The 16,736-nt window shown below is 40.5% G+C and overlaps 1 protein-coding gene across 2 annotated transcripts in view; it reads right to left on the bottom strand.

The window, feature by feature from the left end:
• Positions 1–16,736, bottom strand: part of SLC39A10 (solute carrier family 39 member 10) — a 52,625-nt gene that overhangs the window by 35,122 nt on the left and 767 nt on the right. The window contains exon 1 of one of the 2 annotated variants that reach the window (XM_045295759.1): positions 14,199–14,595. The exons of the other annotated variant lie outside the window; for it this stretch is intronic. The gene's annotated coding sequence lies outside the window, so the exon portion shown is untranslated. Of the gene's footprint in view, positions 1–14,198; positions 14,596–16,736 lie in introns of those variants that run through there. 2 annotated transcript variants of the gene reach the window in all.

Here is a 16,736-nt window from a genome sequence, read left to right as displayed (position 1 = left end):
CAAATCATTTCTTCCTTTACCAATTGTCTATAAAAATTTCACACTTTTGCCTATTACGGTGTGCACCAATCTTTGAATTTACAAATTGCTTGAGACTCATCTGTAAGACTGTACTCACCTCTTGAATGTATGACACTAAGTAGTTCTAACATTTATACAAAAACTGCTACCTCCCTTCCTAGCTGATACTGTACAGAGTCGCTGGTCCCTACAGTTGAAGTCCTAGTCAGAAGAAAAAGCGGTATTAGTAAAAATGCATATAAGTCAGAAAGAAAAAACTGACATTCACAAGTGATATGACTGCATCCGTTTTGTGTTACTGTTGCCCTGTGTTGATTACACCTCTCAAGACCCGCAGAGGGTACAGTAAAAGGGTCTAGGAGGGTCTCCAAGGCTATAACCCTCTACAGAAGCAGCCCGCCAGTCGTTCTCCAATGAAGCGGCTAGTAGGCTTGAACTGCAAACTGAACCATTGTTAATTAATCAATCAATCACTGCACCACCAGGGCCTTCATTCAATATGTGGAAAATCCAAAGTTATCTGTAAGTATTCAATTAATTTGGTATATCGGGGAGCTTCAAAAGTTAATGGAAAAATTCTATTATCTTTTCATTCCATTTTCAATGAACTTTTAAAAATCCTGGTATGTTTTATTTTTAACAGTTTTATTGGGACTTAATCAATATATCACACAACTCAACAGTTCAATTACAGCAAGAAAAACTGTACATTCATTACCACAATCAATTTCAGAACATTTTCTGTCCGATTTATTTTTATAAACTCTCATTGAAGGTAGCAAATAGCTATGAATAAACTTAACAAATACTTGTAATACATTTATCTAGAACATATTATTGAGAGAAATTAAACACCTAAATAAATGCACAAATAGGTGTCTATAACTAAAAGATTAATGAAAGAAATTGTCACTTCTACCTAAATTGAGCTGGAGATTCAATGTAATCTCAACCAAAATATCAGGAATTTATTCTGTGGAAACTGATGAGCTATTTCTGATACTTGTTTATAAATAAAAGGCGTTATCAAAAGAACACATGAATGTTCACTAAAACATTACTCAAACGGCTTAGTACTAGAGAAAATAGGCAAGAACACGTTCACCCTTAGTAAACTGGAAACATTAAACAGAGTGCTCTTACAATGTAATGTCACACAAGAATTCATACGGAAGACCAAGCCCAAAGACAACCAAGATGGGTTGAGAAACCAGCAAAGCTATACAAATCAAGACTTCTTTTAAAGCTAAATAAAGAAACTGTGCTGGCAGAGGGATGTATAAATAAGCCACTGGGCCAGAACAGAGTTCAGAAAGAGAATCAGTAATGTTGATTATAAAGAAGGGTTCCTCCTCACACCACACACAAGTCGATTAAATACCTAAATTTGAAAAGCAAAACTTTCAGCACACTTCAGAATATTGAAAATATCACAATGGTTTTGGGCTGAGATTTCTTAGAAAGACAGAGAAAGCACAAGCCACGAAGAAAATTTAGATAAAAATCTTTCTACAAGAAAGGACAACATAAGCAAAATATATGACAAACCGTACACTGGAAGATATTTCTAATGTAAATATGTAAACAATGTATGTAAACAAGCAGAACCTATATAAAAAGCATGTATCAATAAAGGAAAAACTCCGATACACAACCATATAACAGGAAAGCAGATTAAGCAACAATGTATGATTACTAATAATGTACATAACAGAAATTGAGATAATGAACCCACACTAATTGACAAAAAACGAACGCCTGACAATACCAGGTTAGCAAAGATCTAATGTGGAGAAATAAAAACTATTTTACACTGTTGAAAAGAATACCAGGGGGCCTCAAAATGTTTGTGGAAATATTTTCACTATCATCTAGTTGCCTTTTTCCCACCAACACTGTGAAGTGTCTCTCAGTAGTCACACAGGACAGCACAAGAAGCCTTAAATATCTTAAGGGTGAAATGCTCACATCTGGTAGCAAGCTGATTTGGGTTGGAAATAACAAGAGTTTAATAAAAGCTACAAAAATTATACTTGCAACATAAGGTTTCCGTTACGGGAAGTGCCGACAATTTACTCTATGAAGGGGTACCACCTTCCCAAAGAACTGAAAACGCTCTGCTGGGCAGGTCTTTCGTAGCACGCATTTTCCCCACTAGGAGAGCACCGAGCCACTTGCTCTGAGTTAGTGCACCCAGGGATGTTGCCTGGGAAGATTCTCCCTGGTCACAGTGAATTTTTTCCTAATAGCAGTTTCACTTGAACCTCGCTTTTTGTGATGGCTGATTTAAGAGAACAGCATGCAGCTATGAAATTTTGTTTCCTGCTCAGGAAAATGCTGAAGAAACTGTTATTTTGTTTAACACCGCTTACAAGGGCAGCGCTATGGGAAAAAAACCTCAAGTGTATGAGGGCTTTGTTTCAAAATAGGTGTAATGTCGATTGATGACAAACTTCATTTTAGACATCTGTCAACATCCCGAAGTGACGAAAATGTCAACAAAATCCGTGCCCTTGTGCTCAAAGACCAATGACGGACCACTGAAGGGATGGGGAAGTTATCTGGACTACCTTGGAGAGAAGGGATGCTGAGAAATGTGTGTCTTGGGTTCTGACTGACCAGGAAGAAGAACACCGAGTGGAAACATGCCATGCTTTGAAAAAACAGCTCCTAAGCGACCCAGACTTTTTTCCAAGGTGATGAGGCCTGGTGCTATTCTTATGACCCCCTACAGCAACCATCAATCAGGCCGGTGGAAGACGCCATTGTCACCTTACCCCAAAAAAGCTTGTCGAGTGAAATCAAAGATCAAGACGATGCTCTTTTGTTTTTTTGATGTGAAGGGGAAAGTGCATGCGGAGTTCGTTCCACCAGGTTAGAATGTTAATCAAACTTTCTTTTTAGAGGTTCTGAAAAAATTTCATAGCAGTGTAACAAAAAAGGCCTGATTTGTTATGGTAGACTGGGGACTGGTTTTGCCACCATGACAATGCACCTGCTCAGGCAGCCATCTCAATGCACCAGTTCTTGGCAAAAACAGCATGCCTCCCTTGGCTCCACACACCTTACTCACCTGACCACACTCTGTGTTACTTCTTTTTGTTTCTGCGAATGAAGAGGGACATGAAAGGACAGATATTCGATGATGTAGAAGAGGTGAAGAAAAAAACAAGGGAGGTACTGTCAGCCATCCAAACAGATGAATCTGAAAAATGTTTCTAAGAATGGAATCGCAGATTTGACCAATGTATTCAGTGTAATGGAGAGTACTTTGAAGGTGATAAGGTTCTTTTGTAAAAAAAATTTAAATACATAGCTTAGAACAAAATTCATTTGGGGGGGGGGGGGAGACTAACCCTGGGTATATCCAGTACATAATCTATTCAACTAATTTGACTTTGACCAGGCTTACAGGACAAGTGGGGACTGGCAGACTCCTTGAGATAGATCTATAGGTCTGGAAAGGACCTTAACCCTATGGCTCAATTCTTAAGCAAACGACAAGTCTACAAGGTGAACCTATTTCTTAGCTGTCAGTTTCTCATGTTTTGAGCTCTGCATGTTTCTGTGATGCTGGAAGTTACATAACTGGTATTTCAAGTACCAGCACGGTCCCTCATCATAGACAGATTAAAACAGAACTTTTAGACTAAGAACAGACTCTGTCTTCGAACCAATGCCTACTCATATAAACCCTACAGGACAGAGTACAACTGCCCCTGTGAGTTTCCAAGACTAACTCTTTATGGGAGTAGAAAGCTTTTTCTCCCTTGGAACTGGTGGCTTCAAACTGCTGATCTATTGGGTTAGCAGCCCAACAGGCACATCTATGCCACCAGGGCTCCTGAGAGATTAGCCATTGAATGCTTATAATCAACAGCAGAAAAATATGATATAGTACCAGATGATCTCTTCAAAATATGCTCGGGGAAGAGATGCCTTCTCAAAGTAGAGTCAACTTTGATGTCCTGATATAAAACTTTCATAACCTTCATTTGTTGATGGCGCATGACTCAAAATGAAAAGAAACAGCTGGAAACACCCAGTAGTAATCAGTATAGAGGAAGAATCTAGGAAAATCGGTTGTCATCAACTATGAAACATTTTAAAACATAACTCATAAAAAATCAATGTCCTAGTATTAGGAGCTGAGATGGAATGGTATTGGCCATTTTGAGCAGGACAGCCAAATAATTTACAACTCTGGGAATGTCAAACTCAGGAGAATAGCATCTCATTCGTCATCAAATAGAACATTTCAAGAATTGAATTACAATGCTGTCTGTGATAAAATCCATGTGCCTACAAGGAAATCAATTTACTATATATACTCGTGTATAAGCCAAGATTTTTCAGCACATTTTAAATGGAGTTTTTGTGGTAAAACTAGGTCCCTTGGCTGATATGCGGGTCCGCTTATACTTGAGTATATATGGTAACACATTACTCAAATTTATGCACCAACCACTAGAATTACTGATGAAAAAACCGAAGCATGCTACCAGCTTCTTCAGCATGAAAATGATGGAACAAAATGTACTGATAATTACTAGCAATTGGAAGGCAAAAGCTGGAAACAGGTAACCAGCTGTTGGAAATGTGGCCTTCATAGAAACATAGTTGGAGTTTCCAGGATAGAATTTTGCCAAGACCATCAACTTCTTTACTGCAAATGTTTTTTTCAAATGTAAACACACCAGTTTTCAATACATAGTGACTATACATGTGGACCTTGCTAGATAGAATACACACAAATCAAACTGACTACATCTGTGGGAAGAGATACAGAGCTCTGTTGTCAGTTGAAACAAGACCAGGGGCTGACTGTGGAACAGATCATCAATTGCTCCCTTGAAAGTTCAGGTTTAAGTTGAAGAAAATGAAGAGTCCACAACAGCCAAAAGATATCCTTGAGTCTATCCCTCCTGAGTCTGAGAACATCTCAAGGGCAATTTATGTCACACTGAGCACTAACGACTGACGACCAGACAAGTTGTGGATGATGCCAAGAACATCAAAGATGAGAAAAGCAAAAGGTCATTAAATAGACAGTTAAGGGGAAAAGACCAAAGTGCATCAGTCTGGAACATGCTCTTGATCACACAGTAGCTAAAGCACATGGAAGACATAAGAGCTGAACAACCTATTTCAAAGGGCAGTTTACAGCAATTATGAAACTGTGCAAAAACCTCTATTTAAAAAGTCAAAAAGGGCACACTCATCTTATTGCAAGCTGAAAAGAACTGAAGAAAAAATTCAAGTCATATATAGCGATTTTGAAGGATTCCATGTGCAAAATATTGAAAAATGCATAAAGCATGAAAAGATGGAAGTACAGTCACTATACCTAAAAGAATTGGCCAATGTTCAAACATTCCAAAAGGCATCACCTTCCTGAGACACTGTAACAATTAGAGGGTGTGGGGGTAGTGTTGAGGGCTGCAAAAGCAGGTACCTACACTTTATCCTGGATTATGGGCTAGAGTATGAAAGATCATGCACCAATGCCACTGAAGGAGTAAGCACCTGTACTGAAGGCATTAATCAACTTCAGGAACTGATGGGATACTAGTACTAATGGAAATGTTCCACCTAATTGATGTAGCACTAGACTCACTCACTAGCCTATGGTAAGAAATTTGGAAGACAGACAACTGACCAATTTACTGGGGATTCATATATGTCTACTCCAAAGAAAGGTGACTCAACAGAATGTGGAAATGATCAATTAATATCAGATGCAAGTAAATTTCTGCTGAAGATAATTCAAAATCTGTTGCAGTATTATTGACAGGGAGCTTCCTGAAACTCATGCTAGACTCAGAAAAGGATTTGGAACTTGGAATATCATTGTTGATGTCAAATAGATCCTGGCTGAAAACAGTATCAGAAATGTTTACTTGTGTTTTATTATGCAAAGACATTGATCTCTGTAGAGGTCTCCCAAAATAGGTGGCACACCCCACCCCAGGGGAGGGGTACTGAAACACTCCAGGGGGGCTGCCAAAGCAGCAGAACATAGTACCAAAATTCCTAATTTCCGGTGGGGTAGGGGGGGACAAACACAACAGGGGAAGACACTGAGTAATGTTTTGTTTTGAAAGGGGCCAGTAGACCAAGTAAGTTTGGGAACTTATGGTATAAATTATATCAAACTACAGATACAATTGTTAAGAATGAATATTGCAGAACATTTAATTGTGCTCATGCAGGCTGAGATGGTTTCTTCAAACAGAACAGGAGGATATTCCGTGGCTTAAATCAGAAAAGGGGTGTCAGGATTACATGCTTTCACCACACTTATTCAATGTGTATGCTGAGCAAATAATCAGAGAAGCTGGATTACATGAATGCAGCATTGGTCCTGAAGGTTCATTAACGACCTGCGGAGACACAATCTTGCTTGTTTGAAGTAATGAGGGCTTGCTGTTGAAGATCAAAGACTGCAGCTTTCAATGCAATGGATTACAATGCAACATAAAGAAAACAAAATCTTCACAAAGGAACCAATAGCCAACAGCACGATAGAGAAAATATTGCCAAGGATTTCATTTTACCTGGATCCACAATCAATACTCATGGAGGCAGGAGCAGTCAAGAGGTCAAATGTCACATTGTACTGGGGGAACATGATGTACAAGACCTCTTTAAAATGTTAAAGGGCAAAGATGTCACTTTGAGGACTAACGAATAGGAAGTCTGGAACTGATGCAACTGAATTAGTGTTGAAGGGAACAAACTGCCACAGATAATTGAAGAAAACAATTTCTTTTGGAAGGACAGCCAGAATGCTTCTTAGTAGTGAGGATGAAAACTTCATTTCAGGTACTTTGAGCAAGTATCAGGAGGAACCAGTCCCTGGGAAAGGGCATCATCCTTGGTATAAGGTCATCAAAAAAGGGGAAACCCCTCCATGAAATGTACTGACATAATGGTTTCAACAATGGGCTCACACATAACAAACGTGAGGATGGAGCCAGACCAGACAGTCCTGAATTGTTCTGTTGTGTAGAGGGTTGTTCTGGGTCAGCACCTTGGAACAATCAACCATTCGAAATCAAAGCATTTATATAAAGTTCAGAATTATTAAAAAAGGAGAAATGGAAGCACAGAAATGCAATATATATTACATTATGGGATTGCAATCAATGACAAGAAAAAGGTATGAATTGTTGAAAGATCTGCTCTATAAACCTTCACCCAATTCACAAGAAAAAAGCATTTTAATATCCATTTTTATAAAGATTCTTATTTCACTTCCAAATTGTGAGTTCTCCAGAAGTAATCATTTTATTCAAACTTGCATTAGTTCAACTTTTCCATGTGGTGTTCATGCTGCATATCTTTTTCTTCACACTCACACCCACTGTGTTGTTTAAGAAGCAATTTACAAAAGTAGATTTACTGTACAAAATCAAGAGATCAGACTATTTTAAGAATAATGTTACTTTTATTAATAAGAAACTGAAAAACAAGTTTTCTCTCCACCATTGGCAGATGTATCCCTTCGGTAAATTATAAATTGAAACTTCTCCATTTGTAATGATATATTATACTACTTTACCTAAAAACATGACCCAGTGATAATAATCAAACACTACCCAGTCAGTATCTTAACTAGTAAGTCCTCCCCCCACCCCACCCCAAGTTCCCACTCTTCCACTCCCTCATTTAGTGACCTTTTAAAAGCACAAATCAGATTTCTTCAAAATCCTGTTTTTCTGCTCTGTACCAGAGTCATTAAATGGTAATGTGGGGAGGCTCCTCTTTGTAGAAGCACTTCAGCTTATAAATGAATAAAAGAATTAGATTGTAACAAAAACTAAAATGTTCAAGCATTCTTTAGTTGCTGGTAATACCATGAAAAAACAGACAAGCAGACATTATAACCGTCACACCACCACCTAGAAGCAGTCTTATAAGGGAAGGGTACAGGGTCATGGTAGAACAGTCAATTATCTCTGTCTACAGAGAAGTGCTTAACTTTTTCTTCATTGTCATCCCCCTTAAAAGGCTTGTTACACATTGGGTTTTCAGTCATACTTTTTATGTACAGTGGCCCCTTGGATAGCCACAAATTTCAATACCCAATACTTACCAGATGCCATTCCAACAGCAACGGCAAAACTGTTGAGATTTTGGCTGGGGGGGGGGACGGGACTATAAATCAAAAGGGTCTTAAGATACATGAAACACATTATGCAGACCACAACAGAAATCTGATTCAAATTAACAGCTACTTTAAAAAAATGTTCAAGACATTTACGATACAAAATTGTGAATATTGACTAGATATAGAACATGACTCAGTTTATTATCTTTAATATATGTTAAAAGTATCTCTTTGTAAATAAAATTACATGATGTCTGGTATTTAATATGGAAGGTAGAAAGGTAGGCAAGGGTACAGACAAAATAAGACTGGGTTAGAGTTAATTTTTGAAATTTGGAGAGGACAGGAAAAAGGGGTCTCATTATAAAAAGGGACTTCAAAAATATTGGGAGGGAAATTCCATTTTTTAATGAACTTTTTGAAGCATCTTTATATTTTGTCTATTTTATATATGCTTAACTTTTCCCATGACAAATATTGTTCTGAAAAGCTAGTGAGTCTTTAATAATTAAGTCTAGAAATCTTAGAAGATAGTTTCAGAAGCTAGTTTTTCTTAATTTTCCATGATTATGATCATGTGCTCAATATCTTGAGATATACTTATTCTAGATCTAATTCTACTCTTCTCTTCCAAGCAACAAGAAAATATGAAAGGCAATTGATTTTCTTTCCTAAAAACTTTATAAAACTATTACATTCTTTAAATTATACTCATGTACAAGTCCAGATACATAAAGGTAAATTCAGCTGGCAATTATAAATTATTTTTGCTGTTCATGAAATAAAACACGAGATTACATGTAATGAGCCCTAGTGGTACATGTGGAAAAGAAATTGACCTACAGTCCATTTCCACATTAACACCAATAGTTCCAAAATTTTCATATGCATTTGTATGCAGAGTGGTAACCACAATAAAAACATGTTAATCCCAATATTACCCTACTACTTTTTATTGCTTGCTTGTAATTAGTCCCCAGGTGTGGGATTTCTCAGGAATGACAAAAATGTTAACACTTTTCCTATCTTGTTACATACTTCAAAATCCAAGAAAGCAAGCTTAGTTATACTGCCACCAGCAGTATGATCACACTAATACCCTCATTAGCACTTGGTACTATTAACTTTGAAATAAAATTTAAAGCTTTTTAAAAACCCTATCAAGTCAATTGACTCATAGTGACCCTGTAGCGATCCCAAGGCTGTGAATCTAAGGAAGCAGAGTCTTTTCTGCATGCAGTTAGTAGTTGGTGGGTTCTAACCCGTAACCCACTATGCTACCAGGACTCCTAAAATAAGATTTTATAATTTATTTCGTATTCTTAGTATCCCAACATTTTTATCAACATAGGAGCTTTTACACAATGTGACCCATACTGATTTCTTGGAAGGGGGGGAGGGGCTTCAATTCTATTGAGTACTTTTTTTTATTACCTTTCCCCTTTCATGTACAGTGAAACATGTATTTTTTAAATTGTGCTGATTTTAAAATACATATGTAATAAGTGTGTATGTATTAGATCTAACTTTTTTAGCCTATCTTATAATTTTATAAGATATTTTTTCTAAATAGTTTACATCTTTTAAGATAGGTTTTATCTTGATAGAGAATATTCTTTCCATAGCCCCTCTTCTTCAAGATGCTATTTTTATTATAGTCTATTTAACACAGTTCCAAGTATACTTGATTACATATAAATAGCATGAATTAAAATATCCTCAGTAGAAGCATATAGAAAGGTTATACACAAAATTATCTGCCAGTAAGCCTGTGGGTTATGCATTACTCTATGAAGAAGGCGAGGTGGGGGGGGGAGTGTATTAATGTATTAACATACATTAATATACATGTTTTCTGCCTGGAAGAAATTACTAGGAATACAAGCAGCCTTGTTAGAAATAGTATAGTAGAAATGGTGTGTTCACTATTCAAGGCCCAGGGCTTCACAATTCTTTTCCACCTCCAGGGGCAATAATGTGAATCCTAGTTCAGAGCAGTTCTTACAATAGCACATTTTGTCCTATTAAAGTGCACCATCTCATTAACAAGATAAGGACCCTTCCTATGCACTGATTGCCTTTCTAATTCCCAAGAACCCTTTAAGAAAAGAATGGTCCCCCAAACTACAGTACATGTGAAGGGGAATATCCTTAGAGATGACAGCCCCAAAATGTCTACAAAATAATGTGTTAGTTATAAGAATATCCAATATTAGTTTTCATGTTCTGAACATAACTTAAAACACTAGTTGAACATGAATTTAGATTCTATAACACATCTACTTATCAACAATCACCACTGCCCTTTTCTAAAATATCTTTAAGCATGACAACTCAACACTTAAATTCTTAACTATCCAGTTCTTGTATTTGGTAGTCCAAAGAATCCTTCTGTTTTAACAGCAGGTAAGAACATTTTAATCTCATACTATGAGATTGTGTTCTGTTCTACCATTTCTGAACCTAAGACTCCTAACAAGTCAGTTTGGAAAATAATTTCAATGTTATTATTAACTATATTTTTACATTTCAGTTAGTTACCTTAAGTACCATTCTTAAAAAAATCAGTTTAAAATAAACATGAATCTTAGGAACAGCTCAACCATGTGCACTTAACATTTTGAACTTTATATTCAGTCAAGCTGATAGTTACATGGAGCTAAATTATAAGCAAATCTTTATAAAACTATTTTCAAGAAAAGCTCACACTAAATGAATTACTACTATACTTATAACAAAGCTAAGTTCAAAGATATACCTTAAAAAAAGATATACCTATAACAAAGCTAAGTTCAAAGATATGTTCATCATATTTATGAGCAACACTCATATATTGTAGGGAATTCCATGGTAGATTAGTTTATAGCACTAAGGAACCTAATTTTAATTTAAATGGTGCTTTGTTTAAAAGAAAACATGAAGTTGAAGCAGTTCAAAAATGACTTTCCAAGAGGACTACACACTAGGGGGCAGCATCAAACTGTTGAGGCTAAGAATGAGCATTTTGTGGCTTTAAACTTGTGCTAAAGTGGCTTTAGTCTTAGAGAATTACACTTACACTAAAAATAACTATATAACTTTCTATAAATTTGTAAAAAAGCAAACCTAGCATTCTATTTGATACCTTGTACTCTTCCATTTCCTACTGTGCATCTTCTTTTGCATCTTTGACTTTTGAGTTAATATTCCTAAATGTAAAATGCACTATGACAAGCTCAGGGAATGCCCACATTCTAAGTACTTAGTATATAGCAACTTTGACATTTTTATGCAGAATGTTTTCTTGAGTTAATGTTAAATTTAAGTTTTGTTTCAGTTGGCAGTTTAAACTTAAAAGAATCCTTAACAACCAAACTTGGCACATTCACTGAACAGTGTCATGAGTACCTACTGTGACAAAAATCTGCAGAATGTCTCCTTCTAGCAAGTTACTCTGGGGTAACAACCTTGTTTATGTTATTTTTAAGGTTAAAAACTGTCTATAGAGGTATCACATTAATAATAGAGCAATAAAAATGGATCCTTTCAAAGGTCCAGTCCCTATTGCCACTGACTCACAGTGACCCCATGTGTAACGCAGAAATCATTAAACCTCCCTCTATGGATTGTAAGTCATGGGGAAAGAAGTGGTCCATAAAAGAACATCAGCATTTGTGTGTAAAAAAGGTAAAATGGATTAAGGACTTGAGCCCTTTGGTGTAGTATCTCACTTAATGGGTCTAATATCCATGCAGTAGGTTTTAGTGACTCAGTTACACACATTGATACACAATACCCTCTAAATTCCTTCTATTACTAGGGATAGAAAGGTATAAGGTATATAGAATATTAACAAGGTAAATTTTCTTGCTATGTGTCAAAACTAACTCAACAGCACCTAACAACATATAGAGGTCAGCAGTTCGAAACTACCAGCCACTCCTTGGAAGAAAGATGGAGTTTTCTACTCTCATCAAGAATTAGTCTTAGAATCTCATAGGGGCAGTTCTACTCCACCCTACAGGGTCTCTGACTCGACCCTATAGGGTCTCTGAATCAGCCAGGACAGAATGGCAGTAATTTTTTTTTTTTCAATTAGTTGGAATTGACTGGATGGTAGCTGGTTTGGTTTTGACATACTGTTCCCCCCAAGCATGGTATTTTCAACCAGCTCGCTCTGGTAACAAGGAAAATCAGAAAATTTGATGTGTTTGAATGACCGTGTTTAAAGAATATTGACTATGCTGCTGATTGCCAGAATAAGAAATGCGTTAGGGAAGTACAGTCAGAATGTCCCTTGGACTTGAAGCCACCTTCGTCTCGTGCTCATGTTACCAGGCTGCAGGAAGTGCCTAGGGAAGAGCATCTTGCTTGGCAACGTTTCCTTCTGCTTGCATAGTGGGTCACTGTGAGCTGAACCTACTGGATAATACCTACACAATACATTGTTGTCCAGAGAGCAATCTAAAACAAAACTTATTTACAAACTTGAAAGATTTTGAAGAAAATACTTCAAATAAGGCCTCCCAAAAGGTGAAAGCACAGATTTTAGTTCGATGTAAAATATAAATTACTAGCAGGAGGTATCACGTAATTATTGATTCAACCTTGAGAGGCCTTTTTAACTACCTTTTAAAAGTAGCACCCTTCTAGCATAGGGTTGTTTTATTTTTCTTCAAACCAGTGCTTGGAAGCAATTCTGCCCCTACTAAAAATGTGAATTGCAAACCTAATATACCAGATGGGAACCCAAAAATCTCAGCAGATTTTTACCTAGAGGTAAAGTGTTTACTCCTGTAAAGATTTGCCGTCTTAGAAACCCACCAAGGCAGTTTTCCTCTGTCCTATGGGGTTGCTTTGAGTTGGATTGGATTAGAGGGCAGTGACATGCCAACAGAACACACGAACCTGGATACCAAAAAAAAAAAAAGTCACTTCAGTCAAGTCCAGGTCAACTGCTAGTGACACAGGAGAACTGCCCCTATGGGTTTGGGGCTGTAAATCTGCACAGTAAAAGCTTCATCTTTCTCCTGTAGTTTCACATTGCTGGCCTTGCACAACCCACTAAGGCACCAGGGCTCTTAAGAATTTGTATAGAGGGAAAATGTATCTTTAACCTAGTTAAATTTAATTTATTTAATTTCTTCAGTTATGAACTTAATCACAGTAGCATGCAATACCTGATACTTTATCAACAAAAATGCTATTTTAGCAAATGGGAGCTGTTTCAGCTGTCATTACTCAGACATTTAGTCAGTACTTTAAAATTAGTTATCAGACCTGCCACTGTCGGGCTCCCTTGAGGAGATTCCCAGGACCCCATATGACAGAGTAGAACTGCTCCCAATCTTTATGGGAGCAGGTGGCCAAGCCTTCCTTCTCCCCCTCCACTGGTGGGTTTCAAACACCCACCGTTGGAGACAGCAGCACAATGCTACGACCATGTGCCACTAGGACCCCTAGATCTGCCATTATTTTTCATGGTGGACAGTGGGGGATCGGGGAGATTCCACATAGTTTCTTCTAATAAGTATAAAAAGAGTTATTGTTTCTGGTTCTAAGCCCACAGGGGCAGTTCTACACTATGTCCTATAGGGTCACTTTAAGTGGAAATCAACTCATTGGCAGGGACTGAACAAAAATGTCTATTATTCTTTACATAGCAAAATCTTTGAAATGATCAGTTCTCAGATGGCCTGTGTCAGGTGAACAGTATCTCACCCAAATTCCCTATCTACCAACACTTGACATTTTAATGCCTTACGAATGCAGCTTTTTGAGGAAGTTCGTCTCAGTTAAAAATTCCTTACCAAAAAAAAAAATTCCTTACACACACGAACACACACACTCTTTAGTCTCTTCCTAGCCCATCAATGGCATCCTAAAAGTGTTTCTCACTCTCATACATACAAGTTGATTGACACGTTTTCCCAGGACCTAGAGCAAGTGTCTGTAAAATAATCAAATATTTGTATTAGAAAGTTGCAAAGATAAAAGTGCATACAAGTCTCCAGTTACGCTTCCAACTGCGTTTAGCTACAGTGAACTATCCTGTGATTAGGAACTTTTTCAATCCCTTACTTACTTGTTCCTAACCGGGCTGGACCTCAAAAGAAACGTCCATCAGTCACCTGGCTCCTTTTTACTTCAAGACTGGCAATTCAGTCGTTTCCAAAGTAAAGCTGGAGCACTCGACAGTGACAACGACACGAAACAAAGTTTAAAGAAGAGACCCGGGCTGTCGTCATTTGGGGTCTCTTGAGTAACCTGGTGTCTGTCACTATTACTTAAGTCCGGCGCGGACCGGGCGGCCGGCCCCGCGGAGGGGGACTTCTCCCCGTGTCCAGCTCATTGAAAGGCAGCCCATGTGGACGGGCTTCCACGTGAGCAGGTCTTTACACAAGACACAGGAAGCCCTTCCTTCGACGTCACGTCACCCGAGCTCTCCCAAGGCCCCTTTTCTGGGTGCAACGCTGGAGTCCCAGGAGAGGGGCAACGCGCTCCCACACCGGGGAGGGGGTGGCCACGTTTGCCCCGGACCCTCCCCGAGCCGCGCCCCCCACCCAACTCCACCAAAGGCTCCCTAAAGGGTGTTCAGAACAAAGCCGGCTGGCGGCGCCACCTCCGGGGCCCACCCAGTCTCCCCCACCGACGCCGCCCCACCCAAGTCCTCGGCTCCCGGCACCCAGCCGGCTTCAACGCCGCCTCCCCCGCGCCCCGCGCAGCCTCGCCGCCCGGCGCCGACGCTGCCCACCGCCAGCACCTTCAGCCTCCTGGACTGCTTCCCGTGCCCCCCGGCCCTGGTGGTGGGCGAGGACGGAGACCTGGGGCCGGCGTCCTCGCTTCGTCTGCAGGGAGACTCGAAGCCCCCTCCTGCCCACCCGCTGTGGAGGTGGCAGATGGGGGGTCCCGCTGTCCCTGAGCCCCCAGGCCTCAAGTTCTGGGGCATCAACTTGGAGGAGCTATGAGCGTGTGCTGCGGGGGTGGGGGGCAGGGGGTGTCCGCTTCGGTTAAGAGGGGAACGTCGGGGCCACTGGCAAACGGAGGACGCGAGGAGAGGGCCTTGTTCTCTTCTGGCATTTTCTGGACGGTGGGCAGAGGAACCGCAAGGGACAGCGATTTTCAAGCACCTAAGCGATGGGTGGGGAGCCGCCCTCCCCCTCGTCCTTCGGCCGGAGCCGGGGAGAAGGCTTAACCAAGGAGCTTAATGAGTCCAATCTCGCCCCTGTTCCGGTTGGACCTCGGGGCAGGACCTTCACTTCAGGAGCAGCAAAGGAGGCAACTTCTCAAAGACCAAAGAGAGAGAGAGAGACAGAGAGAGAGAGAGAGCGAGAGACCGACCTTGGGGATGGACAAACCGGTTGTTTCTGGGACGCAGCCTGGGGGTGAAGGGTCCATGGTGGGGGTGGAGAGGTGATTGGCAGCTCCCTGGGGGCATCCCCCACCCCCACTATCTAGCCCTTTAACCCTTCACTCCCCTCTGGCCAGCACTCCTACACCTCTGGAGCCTTACTGGAGAGGAGAAAGGGGAGGATTACTCCGTCCCCTCCCCTTCTTAGGGCTCCCACATTCAGATGATCCCCACTTGGCAGGGTCTTCAGGCTTCTAAGCCACCTCCCTAGGCCTTTGGTCCAGTTTTGGCGTTTCCCGTTCGGTTTCCCCTCCTTTCTGTTTGTAAGGTTTGACGGGTGGAAGCGATGCACTCCTAGAATCATCAGGCTCCCTCCCCTCAGTTGCTCCTCAGGAAGACTGACTTCAGTAAGGGCTGGGCGGTGCGCACCCTGCCGACCCCTCTCAGTGCAGACTGCCTGGAGAAGAGGCTAGAGACTGTCCCAGGACAAGTAATGGAAGGTGGAAGAGATCAATAAAAATCAGACCAAACAAGTTGCTCTTCTGCACAGATTTATAGCCAGATGAGGGGGTGCCTGTAAAGGACAGGCCTGGGTCCAACTCCCTGGACACCCAGACTCGGCCCTCTTGAAAGGCAGAGGCTAAACTTTTGGAAGGACTTCCCTGCTCTTGGCTTTACCACAAAGGTCCGGTGGGGATATTTGAAGGGACAGAGTTTAGGGTGGGCCCGGCCCTAGGGTGAGGTATCCGGCTTCCTCGCCCAGCCGCTGGCTGCCCTCAGGCATTTCGGGAGTTGTCAGCGATCTGATGGATCCGAAGGGGGCAGGGTCAGAGGATTAGGTTTGGAGTCAGAGGTTCTGTTTTCTGGGGCGGGGGAGGGGAGAGGGGAGCAGTAGGCCTGAACTCTGCCCTTGTGCAGAGAGGATCCCTGGAGCTCTGAGGAGTGGTGCCCCTTTGCCTCCACCCAGGTGAGGTCGGGGAGGATACGGACACTGCTGAGAGCTGCACAGTTTAAAGGTGTGAGGGGAAACCAGGGTGGGGGTGTCTACAGCTCAGCTTAGCCATTGGGAGACCCAGTGACCTTTCTGCCACCTTAGTGAATAGCTTCTCCTCTTCCCCCAAAAAACTAGACCAGGGAGGAACGATTCCCACTGACATCCCTAGGGAAGGACCTGTCTCCTTTTCTGTGAAAATGTTTTGTAAAAAGTGGTTTATTGTTTGCATAGAGCAGATTCTGTTTTAAAAACGCCTTTGGTTTGTACTACAAAAAAAA

This window comes from Echinops telfairi, unplaced genomic scaffold, assembly GCF_000313985.2.
Source record: "Echinops telfairi isolate 266 unplaced genomic scaffold, ASM31398v2 ScPeMD7_3;HRSCAF=10, whole genome shotgun sequence".
NCBI lineage: Eukaryota > Metazoa > Chordata > Mammalia > Afrosoricida > Tenrecidae > Echinops > Echinops telfairi.
The sequence above is the reverse complement of the archived record's forward strand: the minus strand, read 5'-3'. Positions and strand labels throughout refer to the sequence as shown.